At 38.3% G+C, this 14,703-nt stretch overlaps 1 protein-coding gene across 4 annotated transcripts in view; it reads left to right on the top strand.

The window, feature by feature from the left end:
* The first annotated feature begins 2,047 nt into the window (after positions 1–2,047).
* Positions 2,048–14,703, top strand: part of LOC117982930 (neurotrimin-like) — a 563,100-nt gene continuing 550,444 nt past the window's right edge. For all 4 annotated transcript variants that reach the window (XR_011236864.1, XM_034969369.2, XM_069499315.1 and 1 more), the window contains exon 1: positions 2,048–2,224. The gene's annotated coding sequence lies outside the window, so the exon portion shown is untranslated. The remainder of the gene's footprint in view (positions 2,225–14,703) is intronic.

Raw genomic sequence — 14,703 nt, 5'->3', positions numbered from 1 at the left:
TAAAACTGACTGATTGACTGACTGATCTATCGACGGCCTGAAATGTGGCTGCAGATGGCTATTATGACGTAGGTACACATCCGCTAAAAAGGACTTTTAAAAATTCAAAGGGGTAAAATAGGAGTTTAAAATTTGTATAGTCCACACGGGTGAAGTCGCAGGAATAGGCTAGTTTTCCGATGAAGATAAGATTACTTGGAATTTTTATCTCACTGAATTAGTCTTCCCTGAAATATCTTTAATTTATAACGTTTTGAAATAACTTGCGAGGATCTTCTGCTTGTTTCCTGAAAATTTCTTCCGAAACTATTATTAGCAAGAAAGCTAAAGTGAAATTTTAAAGGCGCGGTAAGATCAGCGCAGCGCTTAAGTGGTTTGCTCCTAATTAGTCTGCTCCGAGAGCGAGACGATTATTTTAAAACCAATCAACGACGGTTATTTTAAGACTAGATTTTTATAAAGTAAATATCCAATGGTATATAATACTAGCTTATGCCCGCGACATGGCAAATAAAGATTATTATTTATTTATTTACTTATGAACTACATCAGACCTCAATTTTAACCTCTTAAAGATTGAATTTTGAAAAATCCTTTCTTAACGGATGCCTACGTCGTAATAGCTATCTGTATATCAAATTTTAGCCCGATCCGTCAAGTGGTTTAAGCTGTGCGTTGATAGATTAGTTAGCCAGTCAGTTAATCAGCTTTCCTTTTAATAGATAGATAAATATATAAAAGGAAAAGGTGATTGACTGACTGATCTATCGACGCACAGCCTAAACTACTGGATAGATCGGGCTGGGCATACAGATAGCTATTATGACACATATACATGCGATAAGAAAGAATTTTCAAAAATTCAAGCCCTAACGGGATAAAATAAGGGCTTGAAATTTGTAGTACCTGGTTGGTAGTAATATTATAAATTAGAATATGTCAGTCTGTTTGTCTGTCTGTTAGTCTATCTGTCTGTTTGTTACCTTTTCACGGGCCATTGTTTAACCGATTTCGACAAAATTTGGTACAGATATACCCGGGGACGAACATAGGCAACATTTTGTCTTGAAAAATTAAGGAGTTTCCACAGGAGTTTAGAATAAAACTTAAATCCACGAGAACAAAGTCGGGAAGAAGTCTAGAGATAGGGTACATACTGGCACATGCTATTTTTATCCTGGAAAATCAAAGAGTTCCCACGGGATTTTACAAAACCTAAATTTACGCGGACCCCAAACTTATTATCACTACCATCGTGGACGAAGTCGCAGTAGAGCACGTACACGTACCGATAAGCAGGTTGAGCTCTAGCCCACTGGACCAACGACCTGAAGAAGGTAGCAACAAGCGGCTGAATGAAGAAGACGGAGAACCATTTTTGGTAGCGCGCTCTTGAAAATGTTTTCCTCCAGCCCACTGGAGCGATGACCTGTGGAAGGTGGCGAAAAGCGGATGTATGAGGAAGGCGGAGGACCGTGTTTCGTGGCATACTCTTCCGAAACGGCCTATGCCAGCAGTATAACCATACAGGCTGGTGGCATTGAATGGAAAACACTTCTCTTACCTTTGAAAAATATTTCAGTCACAGTTTGTTTTACAGTGGTTTTTAATGTCAATTCAACTTTAACGAAGCTTTTATTAGAATGTCAACGTTACATTTGTGCAGGGGAAATCAAAAAGACTCACGCTATTACGTGCAGCCAGCCATTAAGAGGAGGTAGGCTTTTTAATGGATCTCGTTAAGAATTTACTATTAACAGCTGCATATAATGAGCTACGCCATTTTCTTTTCATGTAGCTGCCTCTACGTCACGTAGCACTTTCAGTTAGCACTTTTTTCGAGCTTTTGCTTAAAATAGCGACGTTTTCGTGGTGACAATGGTGTCTAATTTACCTCATAGGCATCTAGATTCGTTTTTCTTCCACGTTCTGTCCTTACAGCGCATACTTTATTTCTATTTGCCCGTGGTGCGAGGTGAGCGGTGCGAGGGGCGGGGGGGAAGGACACGCGCGGTAGCGTCGCCCCAGCCAGTTGAGGCTGCGGCGAACGACAGACCGCTTGTCGTACCTACGGAACTCTGGGAAAAAATACTGTGACCTATAGTGGCTGTGACGTGAGAGTGATATCGCATGCGTTCGGAATTGACCCCCTGGTGTGACCGATCTATGTGACTTGTGAAGTGATTGTGGAAGCTGATTTCTGGGTGTATCACTGAAACGTTCGGTAAGTAACGTACTCTTTGGCGTTGTAGAAGTATTTGCAAGTCTTTGGCAAGTCGCGATAAAATTAGCATAGTAAGTTTAGCTGGGAAACTGGTATTGTCGCGGTTCCGCGCGGCTTAGCGGACTTAGCTGCGTTTACTCGGAATTATTGCCTCTAAGTAAAGGCTTATCCATGGTTATGATCCTTTATAATATAGAACAAATTACAAAGTTCTATGATTACTATTATTTTTATAGCAGCCGTCAAGAGGAGTTATACTATGTTGTCGGTACTGAACGTTTTATTCCGAATACGAGTTGAATTTTTATGCTTTACATTTTAATGACTACTTAATTATTTTAATTAATGGTTTACGACAAGCTTAAAATTGTGTTGCGTTTTAATAATTGTGCACATTTAAAGCTCTAATAAACAGTAAAATTAATTAATTCGATAAAGCAGAATCGAATTAATTTATTTAGCAACAATTTTGCGATGTAGCTCTCATTGAAAATAACAAAATATTGAATTGCAGCTGTCTCCATATTGTATTTTAATTTCAGCGGACTGCAGCTATATTAACTCGGCCGTTTTATAATTAACAAACTTCGGAGAGCTCGTCTGATAATATAATTGACCCAATTATTATTATGACATGCTCTCTTATTCAAGTTACATGGGATTCGACGAAGAGCACTGCCATATTTGAAACGTCAAAAGGACATGGACAAAAGCGTATGGACCCGGTCCTTCAAATATGTACCTACTCAAAATCAACAGTATTCAAACCATATGAAAGCTACCCCTAAGGATAATTTCATTTTGGGTAGTGATATGGAAGCCAAGTCAAAATCGAGCGCAGAAATAGAATAGAATAGAATAGAATGTTTTTTTTATTCATGTAAACTTTTTAAAAGTGTTTATGAATAGTCAGGTAGTTTTAATTTACCACTGGTTCGGAATGCCGTTCCTACCGAGAAGAACCAGCAAGAAACTCGGCGGTTGCTCTTTTTAATTTTTCAATTTACATGCTGTTTTAACCTAATTTCATTTCATTTTAAGGGTTCCATACCAGTGCCACACTACACTACATAACATACATACTCTCTGAGAGGAGACCCGTGCTCTGTAGTGAGCCGGCGATGGGTTGATCATGATGATGATACCAGTGCCAAAGGGACCGTATTACTTAACCCTGCTGTCCGTCCATCCTTCCGTCCGTCCGTCTATCAGCGGGCTGTATCTCGCGAACCCTAATAGGTAGAGAGTTGAAATTTTCACAGAATATTTATTTTCTATTGCTGCTACAACAACAAATATTAAGAATTTTAAAATGGCCACCATTAAAAAAAATGTTTTTTCTTATACAATGGTACAAAACCTTCGTGTGCGAGTCTGCCTCACACTTCACCGATTTTTTTTAAAGTAACGCTCAAAAAAATCAGTTTAAATCAGTTTTGAAAATGTACCTACCAAAACACCACGTTCACGCTCTATTTCAACTTGGCCACCATAGTATGAAATAAATTGTACACTGAAAGCTTTTATATGCCATAGGTTTGAACAGTCGAGGGATTTTGAGGAATAGGATCAAAATTACTAAAGGGTCTTTTGTATTTAAATTCTAGAGTTTTTTACTACTACGCAAACTTAAAACTTAAGCTACGAGGGTTCCAAACGCGCCCAGGTCTGAGAAGAGCCCACAACAAACTCAGCACAATTGATCACTAACACAGAATACTTACTATTACTAAATACAGTACGCAGCCGAAAGTAATGTAGGTACATCGGCTTTTCGTATTCGGCTTTGTAGAGCGTTGTCTCTGTCAATCATACCCATAATGACGTTCTGTCGGTCTCAACGACAGAGACAGTGCTCTACAAATCCGCTATCTTCTTCTAAAGGTCGATGTACATTACTTTCTGCCGTGTACTGTACTATTCTTAAATAAAATTTCCTATTCATTTCGATATAAAATGTAAATTTATCATAGCAAATACCCGTTAGTATAAATAACTTTAAGTCTGAACTGCGAGCAAAATCTCAGTCGATTAATTATTTTAAACTAATTGCAACTGAATTCGAAACTATAACCTCAAGTTAATTATAAGTTTTCTTGGACGCGAACCGAACAAGTTAACGAGTTCTGGCTTTATTCAAATCGTGATGAATCGGAGCTACATCATAATTTAGACTTATCATAAATCACCATGCAACTCAACGTTTCAAACTTGTTTTGTTCATTACTAATGCTCGCGACTTCATCCGCGTGGACTTCATTTATTTCAACCCCCTATTTTACCCCTTCAGGGGTTGATATTTCAAAAATCCTTTCTTAGCGGATGTCTACGTCATAATAGCTTACGCCATTTCAGCCCGATCTGTCCAGTAGTTTGAGCTGTGCCAGTCAGTCAGGCAGTCTATCAATCAGTTACCTTTTCCTTTTGTATTTGGATACAGGGTGTACCGGGTGTTAAAAAAATGATAATATGATAGAAATGACTGAAATGAGACGGCGAAAATAGCACACGGTAGAATTTTAATAATATAAAAATGATAGTAGGTACAGAAAACTACCGCGGCTTAGCTCATAGGTCGGCACACAAAATTTGTAGGGTCGTGGTGTTACGTTGATTTCGGCCTTTGCCCTAGCGGCAGTAATGTGTACTCCCCTCGTGTTGTAAGCCTCGTAGTTGGTGTGAGGCCGGGAGTTCGATGTCAGCAGATGTTGCCGTGGGTATAAATATCATAACTTGCAGGTAAAACTGCTTGCCTGGCGTCGTTGGCGCTGACCGATTCGGATTCCCCATGATTAAGTACTTAACATACAACCTACCTAGCCTTATTTTATATCTAATCTAATCTAAATTAGCTTGCACTGTCCCACGACTGGGCAAATGCATTCCTCCGATTTTATACACCTTCCTTATTCTGTGCTGCTTCGGGCCGCCTAGCTGTAAAAAACAAAACTGCTTTTTTATATCGGAAAATCAAAAAGTTCCGACGAATTTTTTTAAAACCTTAATCCACGCGGACGAAATTGCAGCCATTATATCTATAAAAGGTAAAGGTGACTGACTAACTGACAAATCTATCAACGCACAGCTCAAACTACTGGATAGATCGGGCTGAAATTCGGCACGTATATAGCTATTATGACGTAGACATCCGCCAAAAAGGATTTTGGAAATACAACCCCTAAGGGGGTAAAATAGGGGTTTGATATTTGTGAAGTCCACGCAGATGAAATCACAGGCATGATCTAGTCTATTTACTAAAAAAAACATTCATATTTCTATGGAATAGGTAAGCCCACCTGTGCCAAGTCGTGACGGGTGTGTAAATAAGGGTCGGTATAATTTCCCAAGCAAAAAAAATGTGTGGGAAATGTATGACAGCTTTTCACTTCGCTTCACTTCTTTATTTATGGCTTTACTCGCTCCGCCAGAGTATAAATATTTCACCAATGTCACTTTGATGTAGAAAACACGGTACAGGTTTTGGAATTACTTCAAAGGGCGAGTGGGTGTGGTTTGCAGGGCTAACACGGAAGTTATTATCATAATATTACTAGCTGATGCCCGCGACTTCGTCCGCTTATAACCCTTATAGGATCACTTTGTTGTCTGTCTGTCTGTCTGTCTGTCAAGAAACCTACAGGGTACTTCCCGTTGACCTAGAATTATGAAATTTGGCAGGTAGGTAGAATTTATAGCTGAAATTTGGGGAAAAATCTGAAAACCGTGAATTTAGGGTTAGATCACACAAAAAAAATTAAATTGTGGTCATGAACTAATAATTAGTATTTACAACTTTCGAAGTGAGTGACTATATCAAGTGGGGTATCATATGAAAGATCTTCACCTGTACATTCTTAAACAGATTTTTATTTATTTTTATGCATCATAGTTTGTGAATTATCTTGCAAAATGTCGAAAAAATACGACTGTAGTACGGAACCCTCATTGCGCGAGCCTGACTCGCACTTGGCCGGTTTTTTAATATTATTACGTGAGTGGATAGGTATAAGGTTCATGAATATAAATTTGTGAGTAGGTATGTATGTATGTAATATGAGTTCATGAACTCATCTAGCAAAAACTTTCAAATCACAACTACTTCAATCTTCCAATCTTATAATAATTCCCAAATCAAAGAGTTCCCGCGGGATTTTGAAAAACGTAAATCCACGCGGACGAAGTCGCGTGCATCAGCTAGTATTTTATATTATTGTGTTAGATGCATCCGACGATTCGAAAGCACTTTTGAAAGTTTACTTGAATAAAAAAGATTTTTATTTTATTTCTTTATTATCAAAGCCTCCTTTTTATCATGCCACAAATTAATTTCTAAGATATTTTCGTTTTAACTTTGAGGGCAATAACAGAGTAGGTAAGTACTATGTGTGATGTTCTGTAAGATACCTACTGAAAATTATGCAAAAGGACTGTTTGAAAAAGACTATATTTGAAAAACAATTCGAGTTTCAACCTTGCATTATTGAACAATTTTATTCCAAAAGATTTCCATATTTTGCTATTCAAGCAGCTGGAATTTCTCCGTAATAATAATAAAGTGAGGGAAGAATCTCTGACGATGCAGAAAACTTTATTTGAATTTTAAACTCGTTTTTATTTTAACTTATTTGTAACTTACTTAAAACCTCAATAGCTCAACGGTTAAAGGAATCCGAAAGGTCGGCGGTTCAAACCCGACCCGTTGCACTATTGTCGTACCTACTCCTAGCTAAAGCTTTATGCTTAGTTGGAGGGGAAAGGGGAATATTAGTCATGATAAACGTGACTAAATACTCTTAAAAAATATTTATAAATCAGTAATGTTTAGGCTCGCAGGAGGTGGATGGAAGAAAACTAGTCGGCGATAATATCCTTATAATATTTATATTCAAAGTTACATTTAAATGAAAAGACTAAAACTAGTGCTTATCTCTAAGGATGAGAATATTCTAACTTAATATTACGATTCCCACATCGCGCGGGTTCTGGTATTACGCCGCGTCAGCTATACGGGTCGTATTCGTACGTGGGAATGGGAATGCATGTTGCGCTGGCTCACTATGTATCAGCCGCTGGCTTCGCCTGCGTAACACCTCCCCCATCAGATCGGCGCATATGGAACACCTTGGCTGTGAATTGCGCCGGAAGGTCATCGGATGAAGAACTCTGAATTTTGGTTATGTTTCTTAACTGCAAGGTCTTCGTGCGATTTTTTTTCTGATAAACTGTAATGATCATATTCAGTCTGCAGGTTCCAATGAATATGGCGTATGGTAATGATTGTGTGATAAATAAACTCCATGGTCCATACTTGGAGGTAGAGTGATAGGCATTTGAGATGAATCCTTTGCACTTGCATCATGTAGGTGATCCAGTTTTGTGGACTTCAATTATTCATAATATGGAGATGGTCTTGAGTCAAAGGATTCTTCTTTAGGTAAAACTATAACTTGGATGGCTATGTCTTCTTCTATTCTGGGTAAGTGTGCTATATAATTGCTGGTCTTCGGGCATTCAGCCTCTATGTACCTGTATTCGTTCAAGCTTATTGCAAGGAATGGATAATAAGAGATAAGGATATCATGATGCGTATGTGGTAATGGGAAATTAATACATAAACTAACAGGAAATTTTAAAACTATGAATATTTAATTTCTTACATAATACTAACCTAACACTATAATATCCTAACTCTATCATGTTGGATCATTACCACTGGCTGCAGAAGTAGATTGATTATAAGGAGGATCCTGCAACAATTGGGCAGTGTTAGGAACTCTCTTTAGTCTTGACTTCGCGATTGGGCCTCGTTTTCTTGTTAGTCGGAAAAGGATAGGTAAAAGGAACTTGAACGATTCAAGTACTTACCGCATCGCCGATCTATTTCTTTCCACGAATCGAAGTTTAGATTCTCCACTACACTGCGGCCTCCGAATGGTAGGTTCTCAGGATAAGTTGTTCTCCGTCACAGTTGTCCGATACAGCTACAGGTACAGCTTATCCTACCCCGTCACTGCGCCAGTAATGTTTAGGCTCGCAGGAGGTGGATGGAAGAAAACTAGTCGGCGATAATATCCTTATAATAATTATATTCAAAGTTACATTTAAATGAAAAGACTAAAACTAGTGCTTATCTCTAAGGATGAGAATATTCTAACTTAATATTACGATTCCCACATCGCGCGGGTTCTGGTATTACGCCGCGTCAGCTATACGGGTCGTATTCGTACGTGGGAATGGGAATGCATGTTGCGCTGGCTCACTATGTATCAGCCGCTGGCTTCGCCTGCGTAACAAATCTTCTTTGTCAATATCATATTATGTAAAACACAAAACATGTTTCTACCGTTTGTCCGTTATAGACTTTGCAATCATCCAACCAATTTGTCCCAAACCGGTTTCATTAGAAAGGCAATAATAAGAAGATGGTTTTACAGGTTTAAAAAAATGGCGTAGTAGCACACACCGCGTATCCACTAGTTCATTTTAAAAACGATTATTAAATTAAGTTAAACAAGACAATAATTTTGTTTTCAATTATTAAGTAAGTAAATAGTAGGGATTCCTAACGGATTCTCGGTTTTATTCAGATAAAATGCCCAAATAAAAGACAATTTTGTCTGGTGGGAGGCCTCGGCCGTGGCTAGTTACCACCCTACCGGCAAAGCCGTGCCGCCAAGCGATTTAGCGTTCCGGTACGATGCCGTGTAGGAACCAAAGGTGTATGGGTTTAATAAAAACTACCATACTCCTTCCAGGTTAGCCCGCTCCCACCTTAGACTGCATCGTCACTTACCATTAGGTGAGATTGCAGTCAAGGGTTAACTTGTATCTGAATAAAAAAAAATTAAAGAGCATTCCAAATTGAGAAAATTTTCCGGCTTTGAAGTCTTCTTTTACATTGTATTCTCGTAGGTTTTAGTAGAATTATAGCATAGCCATTTTCTCATGTCTGTCTAGATGTGTGAATAATTTACTCGCGTTGAACTGAGACTCGGAGGATGTATCGATTGTTTCTAAAATAGCTTCTTACGTAATGTAAATCTCATTGTTTTTCTATTTCGATACCTATGTCTGTTTTTTTTAAATCTAAAAGTAAGTAGGCACTTACAAATAAATATTTTAGAGTATGTTACGCAGGCGAAGCCAGCGGCGGATACATAGTGAGCCAGCGCAACATGCATTCCCATTCCCACGTACAAATACGACCCGTATAGCTGACGCGGCGTAATATCAGAACCCGCGCGATGTGGGAATCGTAATATTAAGTTAGAATATTCTCATCCTTAGAGATAAGCACTAGTTTTTAGTCTTTTCATTTAAATGTAACTTTGAATATAATTATTATAAGGATATTATCGCCGACTAGTTTTCTTCCATCCACCTCCTGCGAGCCTAAACATTACTGGCGCAGTGACGGGGTAGGATAAGCTGTACCTGTAGCTGTATCGGACAACTGTGACGGAGAACAACTTATCCTGAGAACCTACTATTCGGAGGCCGCAGTGTAGTGGAGAATCTAAACTTCGATTCGTGGAAAGAAATAGATCGGCGATGCGGTAAGTACTTGAATCGTTCAAGTTCCTTTTGCCTATCCTTTTCCGACTAACAAGAAAAAGAGGTATTGTGTTTAATTTTTTTTTTAATTGATTTTTTTTAAATCGTACTTTTATTGAATCCTCATTTATATATCGTCCTTATTCCTAAAATTTTATAATCTAGGTTTATACAAAATCTATAGACCTATTTAATATAATTTTACGTGAACTTTAGGGAAGTAATTTTTTTATTGAGTGTTTTTTAAAAAAGTTTTTTGAGTGTATTTTTTGTGTGTGTTAGTTTAATTTTTATTCGTCAAGATTTTTCATCCAAGGTCAGGACGTAGTTTCGTAGGTTCGGTTAATAGGTCAAGAGCCGTAGACGAATCTAGGAACTTAGAAGACATGGCATCAAACGATTTAGATACTATCTATAAATCTATTAGATTTTTACCCGAATTTGACGGAAATCCTCATGTGTTAACACGGTTTATAAATTTGTGTGACCAATTAGTGATTGCCCATTTTGACATTAGTCCGGGACATGAGTTACAAAATTCGGCATTAATTAGTGGAATATTAAATAAAGTGACAGGTTCCGCGGCTAGGTTAATTAATGCAAACGGTATCCCAGATAGTTGGAATGGCATACGAAATGCCCTTATTAATAATTTCGCAGACCATCGCGATGAGACCGCTTTATACAATGATTTGTCTCTACAGACACAAGGCTCTAGCACCCCGCAAGAATTTTACGAAAAGTGTCAAAACCTGTTTAGCACAATTATGACCTACATTTCCCTACATGAATCCGCACCTACCACAATAGAGGCTAAACGGCAACTTTACCAAAAGTTAACCCTGCAGTGTTATTTACGTGGTCTAAAAGACCCGCTAGGCTCGAGGATACGGTGCATGCGGCCAGTGTCAATGGAAAAAGCCCTCGAATTTGTACAAGAGGAACTTAACACCCTATATATACAACAGCGAAATGAAGGCGGGTTTTCTCAGAAAAATTTTGGACATAAATTTTCCGTATCAAATTACACTAGTCCTTCAAGGTCACAAGGTTTCGCTATGCCTGGGCCATCTTGGCAGCAACCTATACATTTTAGACCACCTCAGAGTCAGCAACCTATGCATTTTAGACCTGGTTGGAAACCTAACCCTCAAATGCATCCGCGTGGTCCTAGTCGTACCCAATTAATGTTTTGCGCTCCTCCACCGAATTATAACCCGAAGAGCAACGTTTTCAAATTACCAAATCGACACCAATCGCCTAACAATTCTAATTTCCCACGTCCCATGAGCGGTGTGAGTCATTTCACCCCTAGACATTTACCACCATCGGGACATGATTGGCGTAAATTTGGTAATCCACCACCAACTAACTATATGAAATCACGCGACGTCAATTTTAATGAACTTTACTATAACTATGACTATGGTTATGATGATGATTATGACTATGACTATGATTATGACTATAACTACGATTATGGCTATGACAATTACGAACAATTTCCGGATGAATGCTATGATTTCTATGAGGAAACCTCCTCGAAATTTGAACCGAGTCCTATAATGAAAGAAGATTATAACTCGAACGCATTATCGCGCATTGAAGTTCATGTGCAAGAGCTAAGTTCGATTGCTTTAAATCAATCGGACGGAGCTCCCTCTATAGATGACTCTGGAACTCTCTCAGCTCCGGAGGCTGAAGATGGTTCTAGAACAGCAACTGTCCACACTGATGACGAAAGCCCCATCTTGGAAATCCCGATTACAGAAGATCCATTGAATAAATTTACTAGGCAAATCGTTTTTAACGTTGTAGATGATATTAAAACCAAACCAGTCACTACAAACCCCTTTGAAAACCATAAGCGTACGACTGTTCAATTATCTGAATCTAATTTAGAAGAAGATGTCATCAATGCTATTAAAGAATTTATTCAACCTAAAATTAAAACCGGTTTATTAATCAATCCACCATTGGCTATGTATAAGATAATTCCAATAATACAGAAAACTTTTAAAAATTCGTCAATTATACTCAATTTAGCTAAAACAGAAGTGGAAAATGTTCGAGAATATTTAAAGCAGCAACAAATTATAGATAAGTACCATGATGGCAAGACAAACCATCGCGGTATCAATGAAGGCTTTCTTGCTTTATCTCGAAAATTTTACTGGCCTAAAATGCGAGAGCATATTTCAAAATTTATTAACGACTGTGCAGTATGCGGACAGGCTAAGTATGACCGTAATCCAATCCGACAGCAATTTCAAGTAGTTCCACCACCCAGTAAACCTTTTGAGCTTGTGCACTTAGACCTTTTAAGTGTAGAAAGCTGTAAGTTTCTGACAATAGTCGACTCTTTCTCCAAATATGCTCAAGCATATTTCTTAGGAGACAGCGCGGCAGTCAGTGTAGTTCAAGCATTACTTAAATTTAGTTTGCATCATGGAAATCCTTTGACTGCAGTAGATCCAACATGATAGAGTTAGGATATTATAGTGTTAGGATATTATAGTGTTAGGTTAGTATTATGTAAGAAATTAAATATTCATAGTTTTAAAATTTCCTGTTAGTTTATGTATTAATTTCCCATTACCACATACGCATCATGATATCCTTATCTCTTATTATCCATTCCTTGCAATAAGCTTGAACGAATACAGGTACATAGAGGCTGAATGCCCGAAGACCAGCAATTATATAGCACACTTACCCAGAATAGAAGAAGACATAGCCATCCAAGTTATAGTTTTACCTAAAGAAGAATCCTTTGACTCAAAACCATCTCCACATTATGAATAATTGAAGTCCACAAAACTGGATCACCTACATGATGCAAGTGCAAAGGTTTCATCTCAAAGGCCTATCACTCTACCTCCAAGTACGGACCATGGAGTTATTTATCATACAATCATTACCATACGCCATATTAATTGGAACCTGCAGACTGAATATGATCATTACAGTTTATCAGAAAATACATCGCACGAAGACCTTGCAGTTAAGAAACATAACCAATATTCAGAGTTCTTCATCCGATGACCTTCCGGCGCAATTCACAGCCAAGGTGTTCCATATGCGCCGATCTGATGGGGGAGGTGTTACGCAGGCGAAGCCAGCGGCGGATACATAGTGAGCCAGCGCAACATGCATTCCCATTCCCACGTACAAATACGACCCGTATAGCTGACGCGGCGTAATATCAGAACCCGCGCGATGTGGGAATCGTAATATTAAGTTAGAATATTCTCATCCTTAGAGATAAGCACTAGTTTTTAGTCTTTTCATTTAAATGTAACTTTGAATATAATTATTATAAGGATATTATCGCCGACTAGTTTTCTTCCATCCACCTCCTGCGAGCCTAAACATTACTAGTATGCTGGATAATTATTCAGTGTCTGGTCTGAGCATATTTATTCATTCCACGAAAATATTTACTTACCTTTTATAGAGTTTTATTTGGCGTATGGAATAACCCCGAAGGGAGGGTGGGGGACAGGGGAGAATGCTTTGTTGTGATTGGTGGACTTAAAAGTCACGTAATCAAGACAATGTGCGGAATGAGGGTACCGAACGGGCGTGGGCCGACTTTTATGCTAAGCAACTGCCTATGCTTGGCTATCGGGGGTGTCTGGCTATTAGACGTTTATAGGTGGTGGTCTGTGCCCCGAAGTACATGTTTTAAATAAAGCGGTGATAGCCTAGTGGTATCGACGTCACCCTTCTATTTGGGAGGTTGGGGGTTATAATATACAAGTACGCTGGAAGAGATGTGCCATACAAAATGATGTTATTTTTTGTGCCGATTTTAAGTGCCCTACCGAGCGCACCGGGATTTAATATGGTCTTCGCATTGACGCTATGTGGACATATCTCATCACTAACATTTAATTCCAAGCACGCTTATATTACGCTTACTGTTGCTATCAGTGCCAAAAAGGCGAAAACCATATTGGGTATAAAAAAAATATGTCAGCAATCACTGGTCTAGCGTATATATTTACATAGATGTCAGTGACAAATAAAATGACAGGTAAGTTACTATAAAATAACAGGCAACAAAACAGTAAAATGAATGATGTAAACGTACATTAGCGTAATGTTGCGCTAATGATCATTAATTCATTTTTTATTCACCTCTGAAATTTTATGAAAGACTCATGAAACTTTCATTACGGGGTATTTATCATACTTTTATTGTTTTTTGCCTGTGTAATTAATATAAGTCTTATGAGGCCACATAATTCGGGTTCCGTACCCGAAGTGTGCAACGGACCCTATTACTAAGCCTCCACTGTCCATCCGTCTCTCCGTCCACCTGTCTTTCAGCAAGCTGTATCTCATGAACCGTAAAGGAAAAAAGTTGTATTTTTTAGAAATTGTGTATTTTATTGCTGCTTTATTGTATTAAAGATTTCAAAATGGCCGGCTAAATAAAAAAAATTAAAGGTGCGAGTCCGCTTTTCACTCGACCGGTTTTTAAACAGTTCTGTCTGCTTAGGGCCTTAGTTACTAGTATTACAATATTTCCTGCAGAGTTGGCTAGTCCGCTGAGATTGGTCGCTGAGGCCGAAATTCGATCAGGCACCAAACCATTTTATAAATGTATTGTATTTAGTCAAAACAGATATATACAGGTATCCACTTAAGTATACCAAGACTACATTTTATTTGAAGCACTTGTATGTTATCTGCAACATCCTATGCACCAAAGCCTTTGTTGGGGGCTTAAAGCTATAAGTACCAACCTAATCGGATGAACTATACCTAACACAGTCTAAGCTGGTAAAGCGAATCGAAAGGTAGTTTCAAGATTTACATTATTATCATTGTATAGAAGTACAGAAATAAGGTTTCGGAGTAAAATGTTTTTACCATATTAAAAAAAAGCGAATCTATCCTCTCCGGTTGTGTCGAAT

Source organism: Maniola hyperantus, chromosome 6 (assembly GCF_902806685.2).
Source record: "Maniola hyperantus chromosome 6, iAphHyp1.2, whole genome shotgun sequence".
In the NCBI taxonomy this organism is placed as follows: domain Eukaryota; kingdom Metazoa; phylum Arthropoda; class Insecta; order Lepidoptera; family Nymphalidae; genus Maniola; species Maniola hyperantus.
Note: the sequence above shows the minus strand (reverse complement) of the source record. Positions and strands in the feature narration are given on the sequence as shown.